The sequence below is a fragment of the Oryctolagus cuniculus genome, chromosome 14 (assembly GCF_051225735.1).
Source record: "Oryctolagus cuniculus isolate XC-2025 breed Fujian yellow rabbit chromosome 14, ASM5122573v1, whole genome shotgun sequence".
NCBI classification, from domain to species: domain Eukaryota; kingdom Metazoa; phylum Chordata; class Mammalia; order Lagomorpha; family Leporidae; genus Oryctolagus; species Oryctolagus cuniculus.
Window position 1 is genome coordinate 94,446,049 of NC_142880.1, and position 12,032 is coordinate 94,458,080.

Below are 12,032 nucleotides of genomic sequence, written 5' to 3' on the forward strand. Positions count from 1 at the left end.
GTGGAGGGGAACACAGTCACACCCTCCATGGAGGAACCACGGTCACACCCTCTGTGGAGGCCCAGCCCTTCCCCAGCCCTCGTGGTTCCCGTTCACTCCTCCTGAAGCTCCTGGCCCTGCAGCCGACCACACTGTGAAAGGGTTCAGATGCCGGCCCAGGAGGCGGGATGACAAAGGCCTCCCCTATCCACCTGCGCTCCCTCCAGACCTTTCTCCTGAGCCCTGGGGGTGGGCTCCTGTGGCTGGACTGCAGGAACAGAGGGCCCCAACCCACCAGCGTGGGGTCCCCTAAACCAAAGTAGGGGGAGGCTGGGGATGAGCAGTGCACAAACTGAGGCATCAATACTGGGCTCAACAATCCAGATACAGAGAAAAACGAGAAAGAAACTCTGTTTAAGTGAATCTTTTATTTATTTATTTATTTGATAGGTAGAGTTATAGACAGTGAGAGAGAGACAGAGAGAAAGGTCTTCCTTCCGTTGGTTCACTCCCCAAATGGCTGCTACAGCCAGTGCACTGCACTGATCTGAAGCCAGGAGCCAGGTGCTTCTCCTGGTCTCCCATGTGGGTGCAGGGCCCAAGCACTTGGGCCATCCTCCACTGCCCTTGGGCCACAGCAGAGAGCTGGACTGGAAGAGGGGCAACCGGACTAGAACCCCGCACCCATATGGGATGCCAGAGCCGCAGGCGGAGGATTAACCAAGTGAGCCATGACGCCAGCCCCTAAGCGAATCTTAAAACGTGAATAAAATGAGATACTTTTTGGAAAAGTATAACTTTACTGAATTGACATAAGTAAAGTGAATTGACATAAGTAACCAGGAAGCTCTTTCTAAGTAAGATATGGAAGAAAACAGGAAATCAATGGTTTTATAAAGCCACCAAAAATGTCTGTACCGCGTAACATGCTAAGAAGAAAAAAACAATATTAAAAATATCTTGAGGGGCAAAATTGAACAATTACATTTTTACCTTTTAGAGTAAAAGCTTTTCAAAGTTGGAAATACGGCTGCTGCTAAATAGGAGGACAAACAGGCAGAAGTGCAAACAGCCCACAGTCAAGGCCACGGCGCTGTGCCACAGGCATCACCACTCCAACGGCACAATTCAGTTCTAGGGACTCAGCCTTTGGGACCCTTGCTAAATGCTTCTTGTCAGCACACCTTCCATAATCACAAATACAGCATTGCTTATAATATATATAGCAAATAATGTATATATAATATATAGCAAATATAGCATTGCTTATAATAAAAAACACAATCGACACAAAAAATAAAAACAAGAAGCAATTTGAATATGTATCAATGAACTCAGGGAGTTTTTTTCAAGTTCAGTTGTATAATTAGAGCAGGAAATCATTAGAAGTTGGCCAGTTATGTATCCACAGTACTCACAGTCAGGATTATTATTATTATTTGGTCCCTGAGACTGTAGCCCACATTTTATACATACAATAAACTCATCTCTCAGTGATGCCTGGAAGTAAGTAGCACTGGTATTCTCCTTTTGAAGGATTCAGAAAGAGAGACACAGGCTGATGAGCTCAGCTTTTCAAGGTCACGTGGCCAGGAAATACTGTGTACAGACTGAACAAAATCGGAATAACCATCATACCTGTTAAGATGTTTAATAAAGGTTTCTGAAGGTACTGAATTTTTTAAGTCTACAAAAGAGTATGCAGTGTGATCCCAATTATGTTCATTCTAAAAATTGTACATCAACCCTTAAAGAATTTTCCAGGAGGACTGATGGGAAATTATTGGATTTTCTTCAGGGTGAGAACATCAAGTAGGAGGGGTGCGAAAGGGGAATTCCACTTCAGTTTTACAGCTTTCTGCCTGGTTCAAGCTTCACAAGTCTTTTAAAAAGAACTTTAAAAAAGAGTTTTCAAAGCACCCATCCTTTAAAACAAAGGTCAATGGCATTGCTGGGGTGCAGGATTAAAGGTGAACTTTTAAAGAAACCTATGAATGTTATTAAATGTTGCCCCAATGATATCCTACAGGTACAACAGATGCTGAAAGGATACCCAGGGATCATTAGAACTCCAGCCATCACTGCTATTATTGTGCCAAGTTTCTTCAGTCATTGTGTTAACGTGGTACACTGAGTTAGGGCCTTGTTAAGTCCTGTGAGATGCTGACACAGGGTGCTTGCTCCAATTTGCCTCTGACTTGGGGAACCTGAGTCTGATTCTCTGTGGGGACTTGAAGGAGAGACTTGCCAGGATTCAATGCGTGTATGTGTGATGAAGTCCTGGGCTGTCAGGAGTGAGCCTGGGTCTTTGCCCGCTGTGAGAGGACCTGTCTAGAGACGCAAGTCTGAGACCTGGGCAAAAGGCAAACCCAACTCCAAGGGAAAGCAGCGTTGGGAGGGTAAACAGAAAAGAAAGGAGGCAGGCTGGTCACCCATTTGCAGAGGAAGCACTGGTCACTGGGTTCTCCCTGCCTGGGGGAGGAGGCAGGAGAAGGTAAACTATCAGAGAAGGCATCAGGGCGCTCGGGGGTAGACCTCCTGCGGCCGGAACAGCACCAGCAAGCGGAATGCAGAACCTCGGAATGCAAGTGCTGGGTGGAGGTGGAGGGGGCATAGAAGCAGCCTTTCGTGACCTCCTACACCTCCCAGCTACAGAACGCAAGGATACATCACAGTTACAGTTCCACCAGGGCACAGCCAGTCTGGAACTAAATAATGGCTACATCCTTTCTGCGTCTTAAGTGACCCAGAGCAGCATAAGCCGCTGTCCACGTGTTTAACCTTGTGTACTAGCCAAATAGCTTCTTTTCTTTTTAGACTTCTTAAGGTAACTACTTTACATATTAAACCAAAGCAGAAAATGAAACACATTATTTTGTTTTTTAAAAATACTTTTTCTGATAAGCAAACAATCCTTGCCTTTTCAAGCACTTTTTTTTTTTTTTTTTTTTGACAGGCAGAGAAGACAGTGAGAGAGAGAGACAGAGAGAAATGTCTTCCTTTGCTGTTGGTTCACCCTTCAATGGCCGCCGCGGCCAGTGGGCTGTGGCCGGCGCACCATGCTGATCCGATGGCAGGAGCCAGGTGCTTCTCCTGGTCTCCCATGGGGTGCAGGGCCCAAGCACTTGGGCCATCCTCCACTGCACTCCCGGGCCACAGCAGAGAGCTGGACTGGAAGAGGGGCAACCAGGATAGAATCTGGCTCCCTGACCGGGACTAGAACCCGGTGTGCCGGCGCCGCAAGGTGGAGGATTAGCCTAGTGAGCCGCGGCGCCGGCCCTAAGCACCTCTTAAAAGACCATCAGCCCCTTAAGAATCTGGAATAATGGTCTTCAGCAGCCCCCCCCCCCCCCCCCCAGCACGGTGGACTCAGGGAAGGCCAAATGATTCCGCCCCCATGGCATTTTTCATCCAGCTGTGGGACTTGGGATGGTGTGCTGAGCCTTTCTTTTTTTCAAGTTTTAAAACTTTATTAATATAAACAGAACAGATATCATGTATTCCACAGATATGACTCCAAGAATACAATGATGCCCTCCTGGCTCTCCCCCACCCCTTCCTGCTTTTAATTTTCTGCGATAACATACTTTCAGCCCACTTCAAAATCACAGGTTACAGCTGCTCTACGTGAAGAGCTCTACCACTAGAAAGCAGAAAACCACTGTTCCACTTGGTCAGCTAGAAGTGGATACAAGGTCAGCTCCTTGCCATCAGCTTGTAAGACCTAACAGTGACATATTTAAAACACGTGACGTATAGTGAGCTAAACTGATGAAACAAAGACTATGAAACACGATTCTTCACCCCGATGCTCTGATTTCCTTCTGGTGATTTACGGGGTCCCTGGGAGTTTTCCCCTTATAGTCCAGGCTCTCCTGCAGCCATGGCGCTGGCACACCCACACCACCACCACCGCTCCAGACACAGCTTTGCTTCTGGCCTGCGTGTTCTATGGCAGCTGTTCCCGATTCAAGCACTCCTGCTTTCCCAGGTGCAGGCTGCATTCTGGGTGGCAGAATTCTGGGAAGGCCTGGGGCTCACTCGGAGGGCAGGGCTGCCAGATTTTTGGAATCTCACTGACAAAGAAGTCAGGCATTTTCTTTATTACATTAATAAGTTAGCCTGAGTTGTAATAACATTCTATACTTAAATTATCCCTAGATATCTAGAATAAGACTGGTATTTTGATATCCTTCGGTAAGCAATGCTAGTAAATGATTAAAATGCAGTTCTTCTTCTTCTTCTTTTTTTTTTTTTTTACAGGCAGAGTGGACAGTGAGAGAGAGACAGAGAGAAAGGTCTTCCTTTGCTGTTGGTTCACCCTTCAATGGCCGCCGCGGCCTGCGCGCTGTGGCCAGCACACCACGCTGATCCGATGGCAGGAGCCGGGTACTTACCCTGGTCTCCCATGGGGTGCAGGGCCCAAGTACTTGGGCCATCCTCCACTGCACTCCCTGGCCACAGCAGAGAGCTGGCCTGGAAGAGGGCCAACAGGGACAGAATGCGGTGCCCCAACCGGGACTAGAACCCGGTGTGCCGGCGCCGCAAGGTGGAGGATTAGCCTAGTGAGCCACGATGCCGGCCCTAAAATGCAGTATTTCTAGAGGATTAAAAAATGCAACACAAAGTTACTGTTAGCTTGTTGCATGTTTGCCCACTTATTTAAAGACCAGGTGAATCGTAGACGATTACTACTTTCTTATCAAAGCGTTTCTTTACATAATCAAGAATAGTTAGTTGTAAACTCATGAAATGTCCAGGGCACACCTGCCCCAGGCCACAGTAATTGCAGAATACGTGGACTGTTGATCAGGCTTCAGGAGAGCCAGCATCTGGGGCCAGCATCACGAGGAGTGCTGGTTCCTGTCCCGGCTGCTCCACTTCTGACCCAGCTGTCTGCTGATGGTCTGGGAAAGCAGTGGAAGATGGCCCAAGTGCTGGGGCTCCTGCCAGCCACCAGGAAAACTGGGATGAAGTTCCTGGCTCCTGGCTTCGAACTGGACCAGCACTGGCTGTTGTAGCCATCTGCGGAGTGAACCTGCAGTTAGAAGTGTGCTCTTTCTCTTTCTAACTCTGACTTCCAAAATAAATAAATAAATCTTAAAAAAAAAAAAAAAAGACAAGCCAGTGTCCTCCAGGTCCCACATGGAGCTCTCTTGGATCACATTTCTCATGGCTGATTCTGCAAATCACTTTGCATAGGGAAACTCTCATTGCTTTGGTGAGGAATGAAAGGATGGATGCCTGACCACTGAGGTCCCCGGTGGTATGACGGCGTTCCAGTGAACTAGCTCCAAGCTGGTCTCCGGTGCAGACACCATGCACCCTGGCCATCACAAACTCCATGAGGAAGGGACGGGGCTCATTATTCTATCATTCATTATAATTCTCAAAGAATTTCATTTCTATTGCCTTTTATCTTTTCTCCTAAAGTGAGACTTGTTTTGTGAATAATCTACTAATTCTAGATCTTTTTAGTTGTATTTAAGAAACACAAGACAATGATAAGCTCTTTTATTAGATTCTGCTTCTATTTTCCTCTGTCTCAAACATGGACCTGGTGGAAGGATCAGTTCATTCTGTACCATGTCTGCCCAGAAACACACTAAGTCTTGCTGGATACTTATACGAATATGTGATATTTTGAAAATCACAATTCAGCTAATGTCTGCCAAGAAGGCTCCCTCTTTATTCACAGGATTTTGTCACCTAATTCTTTTACTCTTAAGTACCCCTGGCTAGGATTGAGGGCTTTCTCAGCCCTCTTCCTTCAAGGACAATGGTCACAGGAATCCCTCATCCTCTTAAACCCATTAAATCCAGGCTTCTTAATTCAGTCATTTGTTCAGAGTTAAAGGTGGTTCCTGGCACTTTCCAATTGCTTACCTGTAGGTTCAAAAGACTAACATTTTGGTCACTGCACAGTTTGACAAAGTTTCTGGTTGAATTTGAATCTTTTTGGCTATGACATTATTCATGTCATCATACTCTACCCAGGAGGCTGTCACAGACCCTGGTTCCTACCAGTGATTCAAGGTCACATCTATGGCACCTAGACATCTGCTGCAGGTACATAGGAAGAAGAAAGGAGAAGGCCAAATCAGGGCGGGGAGAGGCAGGACTGTGAAGGCGTCAGCTGCAGGCTGACTGCACTGTAGACGTACACGTCTCCTAGGGAGACTCAGCGCGCCCTTCCCCAGTGGACAAACTCCAGCAAACTGAATTGCTTTGTTGAACTCTACCTGGAGTTGTAAGCTGGGCAGTGTCTGACTTGGGTGCCATGCCAACCACTTGCTCTCCCGGCACCTACCCTCAAGGATGGCCAGTGTGTCTCTTCCTGTTACTGCACAGCTGTGCACACCGGAGCCATTAGCTAATCTACCGAGTGATGAGTGTCATGCAGTAGAAAGGCTAGCAGCAGCAGACACGTGGTTTCAAGGTACAATGTAAGAATGCACCGTGATTATTCCCGGCCATTCCTGACAGTCACTGATGCGATTCAAGCTCACTCCTGAGTGTGCACAGTCCTTGTCCACTGTCAAAAGCTGCAATTCTTTTTTTTTACTTTCTTAATGACTCGTCACTGAAGCTTCAAGGACACAATAATGTGAACATCTACCTTTCAGGCTTTGTGCTTAAATGTGGGGAGTTTCCATATTTTTAATATTTAATATTAATTCACATGGATATTAAATTACCAAGATTCCTTGCCTTACTGTAAAATTTAATATTTCACATAGGATGAGAAAGATGGAAATGATATTTGTGACCTCCAGTATCATCCCTGGCTGAAAAAAAATCTAGGGTAAAAGATAACTCTCTGTAGGGAAAATGCTTCTCACCTCTTCTTACAGTTTCTTCAGTGTGGCAGGACCCAGGAGCATGGCATTCTCTGCCCAACAATCATTTCTCTCCAGAGAGCTTGATCTGTGAGTTTGGGATCAGAGTTGCACCTGCATAATACAGCCATTTTCACCCAAAGACAGCCTGCAACCTCAGTGGATGTTGGCAGACTGACCAAGCACCAGGTGGGCATCTCCAGGTGCCCTGCTCCAGCAGAGTCACTGTGAGAGGTGCATAGGTCTAAATTTGGGGCTGAATTTTAGGAAATCCACTTACCAGAGAGAGCACATGCCTCACTTTTTGGGGAAAATGACTGCATTAGTAATGTACAGAATAAACAGGTCTACCATTTGAGTTACTCTTTTTGAGTTCATACTTTTCAGTTCATTCAGAATACAAGAAGGAAAAAGGGAAATATTCATTGGATTCTTCAAATCCCAACATACTCCTTTATCCACTCTAACATAGTTTATTGATAGTATACTTACCAATATTCTAAATACCTAAATGTATGCAAAAATAGCAGTTACTCTGGCTGGGACACCACCCATGTGCTAGGTGTTTTCATCTACTTATTGTTTGTATCCTAATGACAAACCCATAAAGTGAGAAACAGTGTGCCCATTTAAAGGAAAGTAACACCAAATTCAGAAATGTGCCCAACATTGTAGATACAGCAAGTGGAACAGCCAACATTAAATTTCAGGACGATGGCTCCAATGCCATGCCCTTCATCCCGCCTCTTTCCCACCATCTTTGGAGTTACTCTCCTGGGGTGCAGTGTGGCGCCTACAGAACTCAGTGCTGAAGGCTTAGACGACAGACTGACAGTGGAATGAGACAGAAAAAGACAGATTGAGGTGACAAAGCACATGGAGAAGCAAAGCAACAGAGGAAGCGAAGGTAAAAACTTCAGATCAGAATTCTAGGAAATCAGAATTCCAACAGGATATCAGAAGTGTGGCAGTGGGAGAGACAAAGTGCTCACCACTGGCCTCCTGTGAGGTCAAGGGAAGGTCAGGTGGAGGCAGACAACTGTGAGTGGGGACGCAAGCTCCCTCGGAGTTGATTCAGATGCATTATGTATTAAAATAGTTTTTGAAAATAGTTTTCTCTAAGAATTATCAAATGGTGTCACACTTATAACTTCTTTAAAGATAAATGTTGCCTATACTTGGTTTAGAATTGACAGCATCCAAAGAGCCCAGGTGTTCTGGGCAAAGAGACATTACTACAGAGCTTCTTCTAGGTCCTTCTTCTGGGCATTTACAAGACCTGAGAGGCTAGCCCTGAAATCAGTGCAATGTGCATATTTTATCAAGACCACTGTTGTCTCCTATGCTGAAACAGGAAATGTTGCAGTAGCAACATAGTTATTAACACAGCTTCTTTTTATTGAACTATAATCAATGCCAGAAATTATATTTCATAGGTACTGATGTGTCAGTCCTTGTTATAGACACATGAGAAGTTTCAGGAACTTATGGCTAGAGTCACACAGTCCACCCCAGTTCACAAGGCAGGAAGTGACTGAGTTATAAATAAAACCCCAAAACCATTTGACTCTGATGCGCTGGTGGTAACCAGGCTGAAGCTACACCGAGTAGCCCTGGAAGGAGCTACTGCTCAGGACCTCACAGCCTCCTGTGCTGAAATGAGTGGAGGATGCTCAGGACCCAGGTTTCCCAGACTCTGCTGGAAGACGGGAGTCTCTCAGAACACAACCATCTTGAAGGACTCTCTAGTGCACGCAGGTGTCCTCCTATTTTCACATGTGTTGAAATTCCTTTCCCACTTGTCTTAAACTTGGTGCTACAGAGGACAAATCCAGTTGCTGACCTATGAAACACTTTTTAGTATACACATTTATTCATGTCTTACTTCAACTCTTCCTTCTATGCCAAATATCTTTTTGTCATTCTTTGTAACTTTTTAAAATATAAATATAAACCCCACCCCTCTTTGGTGGTTCCCCTAGGTCCAAAATCTAGTTTTTCAAGGTTTTGTTTGTTTGTTTTATTTTTTATCAGAAATTTGCAAACATGGAATAGTTCATGAAAGAATTAATCTAGGAATTAAGGGACGTGGTCTGAGATTTCATGATCTGCTCAGGGGCTGACATCCCACAAACTAAACCACTTTCCTTACAGTCATCACTTGGCGGCAGGTGGGTCATTATGTTGGTTATGTCCTCCAAGTTTCAGTTCCCACATTCAGGAAATCATGGCAACTTGTTGGCCATTGTGTTCAGTCATTCCTTGACTGATAAAAATGTGCAAACAGAAGATGTACAAGGAGAAGGAATGGCTTCAGGTTTGGGCACCGTGGATTAGAGAAGCTTCTGCCTGAAGAGGAAGACGGTTTTCCTGAGGAAGGCAACGAAGAGCTGAAGGAAGCAGCACAGGAAACTAGAAGTACCGGGACGGGAGAGACTGCTTCCGCATGGGCTGAGAACCAGTCATTCCCCGGACTCTGAACTCTGAGTAGCAGCAGCATGAGAAACTACAAATACTGGGACGGGAGAGACTGCTTCGGCTGCCAACTCTGCCCTTTGTTCGAGACCTGTCCAGAGTACAGGGAAATATTCTCTCATGTGCATCTGGTGGCTTCCTACCCATCAAATAGTCTCCTTCTATCCTATTTCACGTGATAAAATCAGCCAATGACAGAGGTGGAAAGAGAGGGTATTACGTATTACTCCTTAGCAGAATAACTGCTTGAAGGTAAGTGTGACAGCATCTTCTTGCAGGGGTAACCAGCGAGTAGAATGGGTTTTTATGAACCTCTCCCCCTCGCTCTGACTTTGACACTTCCACACAGTCAATGGCCCAATTACAGACACAGCAGAAGGTTCCAGAATAGTTCAGCAGAACCAGTTTAGAAGATGACACAATTCTCCAGAGAACAGACACATCCAAGTCCCATCCAAGTCACAGGAACACCTGTGGGGATACAGGGCTCAGCAAGCACCCTGTCTCAACAGTCACTGAGGTGAACTATGTGGTCTTCATTCAAAATGGAGCCAAAATAGGAAAAAGTAAATATATAATGTATGACTATGCAGCGAGAACACCTAGAAGTTATCCTCTGAAATATCCATTGGGAATGGGAGGGCAGAGAATGTCATGACAGCTCTGTCAGACAGCAACAAAGGACAAAGACAGGCATAGGGGGCACACAAGTCAGGCAGCAAGGCTCAATCCATGAACTGCCCAGTGTGTGTCCAGTTCAGACACAAATGGTACCACTAACATGGGAGATGAAAATTCAGTGCCCCTTGCTAATTAGAAATTACTTGTTCAAAGAGAAAAAATTAAATAATGAGCTAATTATAATATGAAATGAGAAATCTAATAAAAAGGGTGAAATGTATTCATACTGCACTTAGAGAACTCCTACACCTTGAACACTTAGCTAATTAAAAGTGAAGAAAAGAAACAAGCTAACATTAGCCCAGAGTATTAAAAAAATCAGAAAAGATTTGTTAAAAAAATTGGAATAACTGAACCAGTGAAAACAAAACTGATCTGATTATTAGGCTGAGGAAGCCTAGTAAATCCAAAATCTGGTTTTGGACCAAAAGGGGCATATCTCATGACACTGTGATAAAGAGAAACATAAAAAATCAAGAAAATGGGGCAAGTGTTGTGGGTGCAGTGGGTTAAATCACTAGGTGGGGAGCCCACATCTCATCTCAGAGTGCTTGGGACAAATCCCACCCCTGCTTCCTATCCATCTTCCGGTTAATGTGCCTGGGACGTGGCAGAGGATGGCCCATGTACTTGGGTTCCTGCCACCCACATGGGAGACCTGGATGGAGTTCCTAGCTCCTGGCATCTATCTGGCCCAGATATGGAGTAAACCAGTGGATGGAAGACCTCTCTCTCTACCTCTCTCTCTGTGTGTCACTATGCCTTTCAAATAAGAGAGAGAGAGGATAATTAGACAAGCTAGAGAGTGCTCAGATTTACAATGGGAGATCAAACTTCTTTTGGAGATCCACTTTCACTGCACTGTGTTCTTCTACATTAGTGAACCTGTTCTCTTAGTTGTGCTAACATATTATAACAATTTAACTCTATTGAAAGAAACTGACTAGACTTGCCCTATCTACAACACGCAGCTCCACAAGTTTAGATCTAATCAAATAACTAAAATTAAAAACTCCATCCTTTATTGCTCAGTAACAACAAGTGGGTACTAAGTACAGGTAAATAAAATAAAATGCAAAGTCCCTTCTCACTTGCTCAGTTGCCACCTACGGCTAGTGGCAGCCCTAGACACACAAAGGCATTCTCTTTCATGGCACAAAGCTCTACTGGTGACCAAACAGCCGCTGCTTACCAGACCCTCGACTGCTCATTGCTAAGACTGATTCTCTGGGCAACTGTGTTTCCTGATGGTAAGTGCTGTATATCACACAGTTAGGAGCAAGCTCATAAGCCACACCCACTAGCATGCTTGTAAAGTTGTTTCAGCTGAAATATGTAAAATGTGTTACCCTAGACTGATTACTAAGTAACACTGCTCTTGGTTGACACAAACATGTCTAAACCAAGAACAACCTAAGCTTTGATTCTTGCGCCCTATACTTACACATTCCCAAGACCCAAAGACAAATATTTAAGCAAATGATCATCTAGTCAAAACATTGCTGCTACCAAAGATAACCTAATCGAAATATCATGGAGGGAACATTGTAATAGATTCCTTTGCAAAACTGTGTAATATTTAGACTTGGATTTAATTCCATACCCCAGAAGAAATTCACAGCCCTTCATTCGTTCAGTGACTATTCCTTAATTGCCCGTTAGGATCCAAGCACTGGGCTAGGCAGTCCAGACACAACAATGAACAAAACAGACAAATTTCCCTTTTTTGTTGAGCTTAGATTCTAGCATGTGTTGGGGGGCTGGATCGTACTAAAGGGCACCGCAGTGCAGGGAAGGGGGTTTTGATTTTGCACTGGAGCCGGGCAGGCCTTGTGGACTGGCATTTCAGCAACATCTGGAGTGAGGGGAAGCAGCTGTGAGGCTGTGGGGGGGAAGGCTGCAGCGCAGGCAGAGGGAGCGGCCCCGGCAAGGGCCTGACTACGGTGGCAGCCGACGTCTGTTCTCTGTAAAGCATCCACACGATACAGCCTCCAATAACAACAATAATCAGCCATTTTTATTCTAAGTCAGCAGGTCCTTGCTCATTTTCTTGGACAT

General features: G+C 45.1%; 1 protein-coding gene across 1 annotated transcript in view; it reads right to left on the reverse strand.

Moving 5' to 3' along the window:
* ADAMTS16 (ADAM metallopeptidase with thrombospondin type 1 motif 16) overlaps window positions 1-12,032 on the reverse strand; it is a 131,580-nt gene that overhangs the window by 94,985 nt on the left and 24,563 nt on the right. The gene's annotated exons all lie outside the window — the stretch shown is intronic.